The sequence below is a fragment of the Capsicum annuum genome, chromosome 9 (assembly GCF_002878395.1).
Source record: "Capsicum annuum cultivar UCD-10X-F1 chromosome 9, UCD10Xv1.1, whole genome shotgun sequence".
Classification (NCBI taxonomy): domain Eukaryota; kingdom Viridiplantae; phylum Streptophyta; class Magnoliopsida; order Solanales; family Solanaceae; genus Capsicum; species Capsicum annuum.
Genome location: NC_061119.1, coordinates 103,024,776 through 103,031,566, shown reverse-complemented (window position 1 = coordinate 103,031,566; position 6,791 = coordinate 103,024,776). Strand labels below are relative to the sequence as shown.

Sequence of the window (6,791 nt, the reverse complement as noted above, 5' to 3'; positions counted from 1 at the left end):
ATTAGCTTATGTTGATACTTTGTTTGAAAATAGGTTGCTTGGGAATCGATTTCCCTGAGGTCTATGTAGGAGTTAGGTGCTGGTGGTAATATTAAGGAAGGTTGTTGGATTTGATACATCTTTCGAGTGACATTTTTCTTATCATTTGTGTCTATCTATCTATTTTTCTATCCCTTTTATCTTTTACATGTTTATCTCATTTTTCATTGATTTTCCCTCATTTTTGTGTGTCTTTCGCTTTCGTATTTTGGTACGTATAATTTGATATCAGAGTTGAGCTTGATTTTGTCCCCACAAAGTCAATCTTGGGTCTCATTGTGTTGAAAATAAAAAAATTACAAAAAAAAATTATTCCCATTTTGTCCCTAGGTCGAAGTTTTGAGTTTTTGATTTTTTTTATCTTTTTGTGTTTCTAGTGTTAGATTTGTGTTTTCAAATACTATTAAAGTCTAAATCTCAAATTTGAGCTTAATCCGAGGAGATTTGAGTGACCTACCATTGTTGGAGCTTGAGTTTGAAGAGACTTAAAGGAGGGTTGTCAATTTTGTTGGTGAGAATTTGGGCTTGAAAACATGTGGGTTGTGTTCGGGAGGTTGAAGTGAGCTTGGATTTTGAATTTCATCAAATCCCGAGGTTATTTGCTTAAGGGGCAATTTTGAATGTTCTTGGTGTTCTTCAAAATCTTCACATATTATTGAAGAAGAACATTCAAAAGGATGTGTTTGATCCAAAAAGAAAGTGAGAAGAGTGTGGTACTTGTTTATTCCCAAGAATATTCCATTCTTCCCAAAAGAGAAAAGAATCAGAGGGCATCAAAAGGGAATACTCTAAAGGAAGAGACAAAGAAGAGTACAAAAGAGGGGACCACAAAGAATTCAAGCTTTCAAGAATTGTTTGATCCATTGTTGAAGCATTCAAAGTCTTGAATAATACCCTAAGAGGCTTTCAAGATCATACCAAGAAGGAGAAAATGTTGAGGACTCTCCACATCTCTTCCATCACACGAAAAGAGCAAGAAATACCATACTGATTAAGGTTAACAGCGATCTTGATAAGCCATCAACTAAGTGACGACTTGTCAACACTACTCGTCAACAAGGAGATAATCCAACAAGAAGTCAGCAGCTATACACTGGTTAAGGGTGACGACAATCAGCTAGTTGTTAACCTTCGTCGTCAATTCAGTTACAAGCCACTAGCCAAGTCATCAACTAAAACTACTTAGGAGTGACGACTACTAACTAGTCGTCAATTAAGTTGTCAACTCAGTGACAACCCATTAGGCTAGTCGTCACCTAAAGGCAGCCTTCAACTTCTACATTGATGACATAGTTGACAAGTTGTCAACCAAGTGACGACTTCCCCTTGTCGTCAACCCCTAGTCGTTAACTTGGATAGATTCTTGTAAGCTCACTTTTGAATTTCTAGTTTCTTTTCTTGATTCTTAAACTTGTTTTTCTTGATTCTAAACACTAATTAACAACTAGTAATCAACCTACTTAGTTGTAAATTAGTTCTTGATTCTTTTTTCTTTCATTGTCCTATTTCTTTCTAGCTTTTCTCTTTTTCAATTCGTTGATCATTCTTGGTTCAAGTTCGTACGTAATTTTATTTATTTAAGTCCTTCAAATAAAATCTATTCTGACCTCAAGACACAAGTGGTGCCAAGTAATATCATTGGAGTACAATGAGCTATCAACACTTGGGATGCCAGTTAAGTGACAAACAAAGGTGTGAACCTTGAGAGCTTATGAGGTTGATTTTCTAACCTTAACTTGTTTGTTGTTTTTGTTTTTGTTTAGTATTTATTTTGATAGGTACAATGGTGGATGAAGGTGAGATGCCTAGTTAGGCTAGTTCTCTCATGGAAAAACGTATTAATACCATGGATAGCAGATTGGGATCTCTTGAAGGAAGAATGGAGGGCATGGAAAGATCCCTTTCAAGGAAGATGGACAGTATGATAAATCGTCTAAGCTTTCCTATCTCCATCCTTCCCAATCCACCAAAGTTTCAAGCTCCCAAATGAACTTCAAGGTAACTAAGCTAACTCTTTCACTCTAGTGAATGAGGCTAATAGCCAACTAAGTGTGAATAATAGCTTATCTTTAGGTGAGTCTAATGTCTTTTTACTTTATGATGATAATGTACAACTTGAGAGTGTGGATACACTAGTTGGTCCTAATGATGACAAAATTGACCCTTCTATCAAGATCAATTTGTGTCCACCTAGTGTTGAAGCCATTGTGTCGAGTGATAGTACATTGTCTTGTAGAAGTCATGAGGTCAACTTGTGTATGAACCTAGAGCACCACTTAAGGACCTCAAGTGAATAGTGATGTTGAAAATATTAATCGATTGAATAGGAGTGACCCTCTAATTGCCTTTGTTGATGATCATGTTAGTATAGAGGGTGTAAATGATTGTATTGATGGTAATCTTGGGGGAAATAAGTGTTTCTTAAACCCATATCTATGGCCACTCTACCCATTTGATCCTGATGATTATTTGAATTGTGGTAGCTCTTCTCCATATCACTTGGTGCTTAAGCAAGAAGATAAGCCAGCCATGGTAGAGGTTGTTGGAATTTATCCCTCTGATGAAGAGTCTTTCTTAAAGTTGTGTAAGGGGAGGATTTACAATAAAGATGAGTGTTATAGAGAGTTTTTGTGCTTATTGAGATTTGGAACCCATGTGAACCTTCATTTGCGGTTGATTAATTACCATGGTTCTTCTAACATACCCCTTTGTTCAAAGCTCTTAAATGACCAAGTAGTTCTTACTTTTGGGGGTTATACACCCTTGATTAATCATTTTGATGCTTGGTTATATCTTAAGTGCGTATAACCTTGGCATGAGGCTATAATTGATTGTACTAACTCTAAATCTCATGCCATGAGGATGTTGTGTGTTTGTTTCTCCTATGGTTGTGCAAGGTTTGGATTCGAGGTCGAATCCTTTTCAAGAAGAGAAATATGATACGAGTCAAATGGTCGTCAACACTATTGAGCGTGCATTAGAGCAATTTCGAGTATGGTTGATAGCTTGGAGCAGAGGAAAGCCATGGCGAAGGGAATAAAGAGAGCCCTTGTGGGTTATTTTCAAAATAGTCACTTTTGGGCTATTTTTGTAATAGGTTATTTATGCAAAGGCAATACTATAAATAGATGTCTTAGACATTTCATTTGATAACTTTTGATGAATTGTGAATGTAAACTCTATTGAGAGTGTAAGGCAAGCTTGAATTAGCTTGTGTTGATACTTTATTTGAAAACGTGGGTTGCTTGGGAATCAATTCCCTTAAGGTCTACGTAGGAGTTAGGTGCTCATGGTGATATTAAGGAAGGTAATTGGATTTGATACATCTTTTGGTTGTCCTTTTTCTTATCATTTGTGTCTATCTATCTATTTTTCTATCCCTTTTATCTTTTACGTGTTTATCTCACTTTTCATTGATTTTCCCTCATTTTCGTGTGTTTTTTGCTTTCGTACTTTGGTACGTATCAATTTATTTAGGAGATATTGAATACTAAACTCTAAAAAAAAGGAGTTAATTATTCTTAAAAAAATATTTCACCGATTTTCATAACAAAATAAATAGATTAGCTTTTTAAAAAGTTGCTACAACGTGCAATTAAATTCTTAATAACATAATTATCTAAAAGTGTTGCTATAACTTACAATAAACAATCTAATAAATGCATATGAGATAATTTTCTCTTTAAAATTCAACTTGTAATTTTTTGCACCTGCTTTTGATGCATTGAGTTATTGAAATAGTAATTCGACAATTACAAAGCCTATCTATAATGCTCTATGTCTGACCATATTGTACAACATTTGTATACTCTATATTATCGTTATTGTTGGCACAAAATTACATATTATGATTTCAATCTTTTAATATAATTATTGATCCATAAGTTTATATTTAAAAAGAAAACTCTATAATTTTAAATTTTGTAAAAATAGGCTCATGTTTGATGTGAAAATACTATCATCAAATAATAGTTAGTTACTACTATTGTTGATTTGTCGGATTAATGAATCTTTGTAAAATTATGTGTATTTATTTATAAAAGAAACATGAAAATATGTATTTATCAATTTGGCGGCTTACAATTTTTTCATATGTTGTCTATGAACGATGATTTATAACTCATGTAAGATTCTATAAGAGTACGAAAAGTTTTGATATTCCCTTCATCCCAAAATAAGAGTTACCTTAGAAATTCAAGACAAAGATTATCTTTTTTTCAACTAACCTATTTATAAAGGTCCAAATAAAAATGATCATTAAATAATGAATGAGGATAAAAATAATAATATATAAAGAAAATAATAGTCACATGTAGCAATTATATTTCTACGGTATAAAAGAGTGAAGTGTGGGAAGAGCAAGGGCACATTAATAAATAATCACAATATTGAGGGCAACTTTACCATTATGTGTCAATGATATTTATCCATTTCCATTTTCCACCGCAAAATCATTTCATTTCCACATAACCGACGGTTTCTACCGATCTTCACTATATTTTTTCTGCAAAAAAAATTCCAAAGAAAAATCCAAATTTCTCAGCTCCGATTCTTCCTCTAAAGAAATTCATCTTCAGGTAATGTTTACTGTTTCAATTCTGTTTTCCCTATTTTTCTTTATGCTTTGTTTAGAGTACAAATTTGTGGGTTAAATTAGTTCGTTGCTGGATCTATTTTGGAAAAACTTTTTTGTCTTTATAGGAGTAATTATTAAAATTGTTATTCCCTTCAAAGTTTCAATTTTTTCCTTTTGTGGAGAAATTTTGCATCGGGGTTCAAATATTCTTGGGTTCTTTTTCAGATATGGAGTTTTCGTTATTTATTTGGTTAATCTTTTTGATGTTTTGCAGTATAACAATTGGGTACCTTGTCGACTGCTTAGAATTCTCGGAGGCGTTCGGCATTGAAGCCAATGAATGCTGCGCCTAAGAGAAATGATTCAATAATTTCATCAACAACTACCATCGTGGCTCTTGGTAAATGAAATTTTCAATATTTGTGTTTGCATGTGTTTTGTTTTCATAGTGTTGAAGGATGGAAAATGACTCTTGCATTATGTTTGCTTTTTGGTGAATTTGCAGAGGTAACAGAGAAAGTTGAGGCAGCAGACTGAGAAATTGGCTAAGGAGCTTCAAATTCCTTCTCCTCTTGAGATTATGGACAAAGCACTTGAGAAATTTGGGGATGACATTGCTATTGCGTTTAGGTACAAGTTATTATCCCTTGTTGTCCTTCAATTTTTGGTACCGTATGTTCTTTTCTTGCACCTTCAATTTTTAAATTTGATTTAATTATAACTTAGTTTTAATATATTATTAATTTACTATCAAGTATTATTTATTTATATATGTGTATATATATCTTCTATAAACGTATATATTTAACGTATATATGTGTATATGTTTTATAAATTAATATATAACTATATATAACTATATATATATATATATATATATTGTAGTATATTTTATTTAAAGTAGTACATATATATTGAATGGTACGTATATATATGCATATATCTTCTATAGACGTATATATTTAACGTATATATGTGTACATGTTTTATAAGTTAGTATATAACTATATATATAGTATGTGTATATTGTAGTGTATATATATTGTAGTATATATTGTTTAAAGTAGTACATATATTGAATGGTACGTATATGTGTGTATATCTTCTAAAGTAGTAAATATTTAACGTATACGTGTGTATTTGTTTTATAAATTAGTATATAACTATATATATAGTGTGTGTATATATTGTAGTATATTTTATTTAAAGTAGTACATATATATTGAATAGTGCGTATATATGTATATATCTTCAATAGACGTATATATTTAACGAATAAATATGTACATGTTTTATAAATAAGTATATAACTATATATATATATAGTTATATATATATATATTGTAGTGTATATATATATTGTAGTATATTTTATTTAAAGTAGTACATATATAATGAATGGTGCATATATATGTGTATATATCTTCTATAGACGTATATATTTAACGTCAACATGTGTATATATTTTATAAATTAGTATATAACTATATATATGTATATTGTAGTATATTTTATTTAAAGTAGTACATATATATTGAATGGTACATATATATGTGTATATATCTTGTATACACGTATATATTTAACGTATACATGTGTATATGTTTTATAAATTAGTATATAACTATATAACTATATATATATATATTGTAGTATATTTTATTTAAAGTAGTACATATATTGAATGGTACGTATATGTGTGTATATATCTTCTAAAGTAGTATATATTTAATGTATACATATGTATATGTTTTATAAATTAGTATATAATTATATATATATATATATATTGTAGTATATGTTATATTTAAAGTAGTACATATATATTGAATGGTGCGTATATTTGTGTATATATCTTCTATAGACGTGTATATTTAATGTATACATGTGTATAGGTTTTATAAATTAGTATTTAACTATATATATATATATATATTGTAGTATATATATATTGCAGTATATTTTATTTAAAGTAGTACATATATATTGAATGGTGCGTATATATGTATATATATCTTCTATAGACGTATATATTTAACATATACATGTATATGTTTTATAAATTAGTATATAGCTATATATATTGTAGTGTATATATATATATATATATATATATATTGTAGTATATGTTTTTACTTAAAGTAGTACATATATATTGAATGGGGCGTATATTTGT

At 30.1% G+C, this 6,791-nt stretch overlaps 1 long non-coding RNA gene across 1 annotated transcript in view; it reads left to right on the top strand.

Annotated features, from left to right (window-relative positions):
• Nucleotides 1-4,398: 4,398 nt before the first annotated feature.
• LOC107841963 overlaps nucleotides 4,399-6,791 on the top strand; it is a 6,433-nt gene continuing 4,040 nt past the window's right edge. Inside the window, exons 1-3 of the long non-coding RNA XR_001665532.2 lie at nucleotides 4,399-4,616; nucleotides 4,890-5,015; nucleotides 5,121-5,245. This is a non-coding gene — a long non-coding RNA (uncharacterized LOC107841963). The remainder of the gene's footprint in view (nucleotides 4,617-4,889; nucleotides 5,016-5,120; nucleotides 5,246-6,791) is intronic.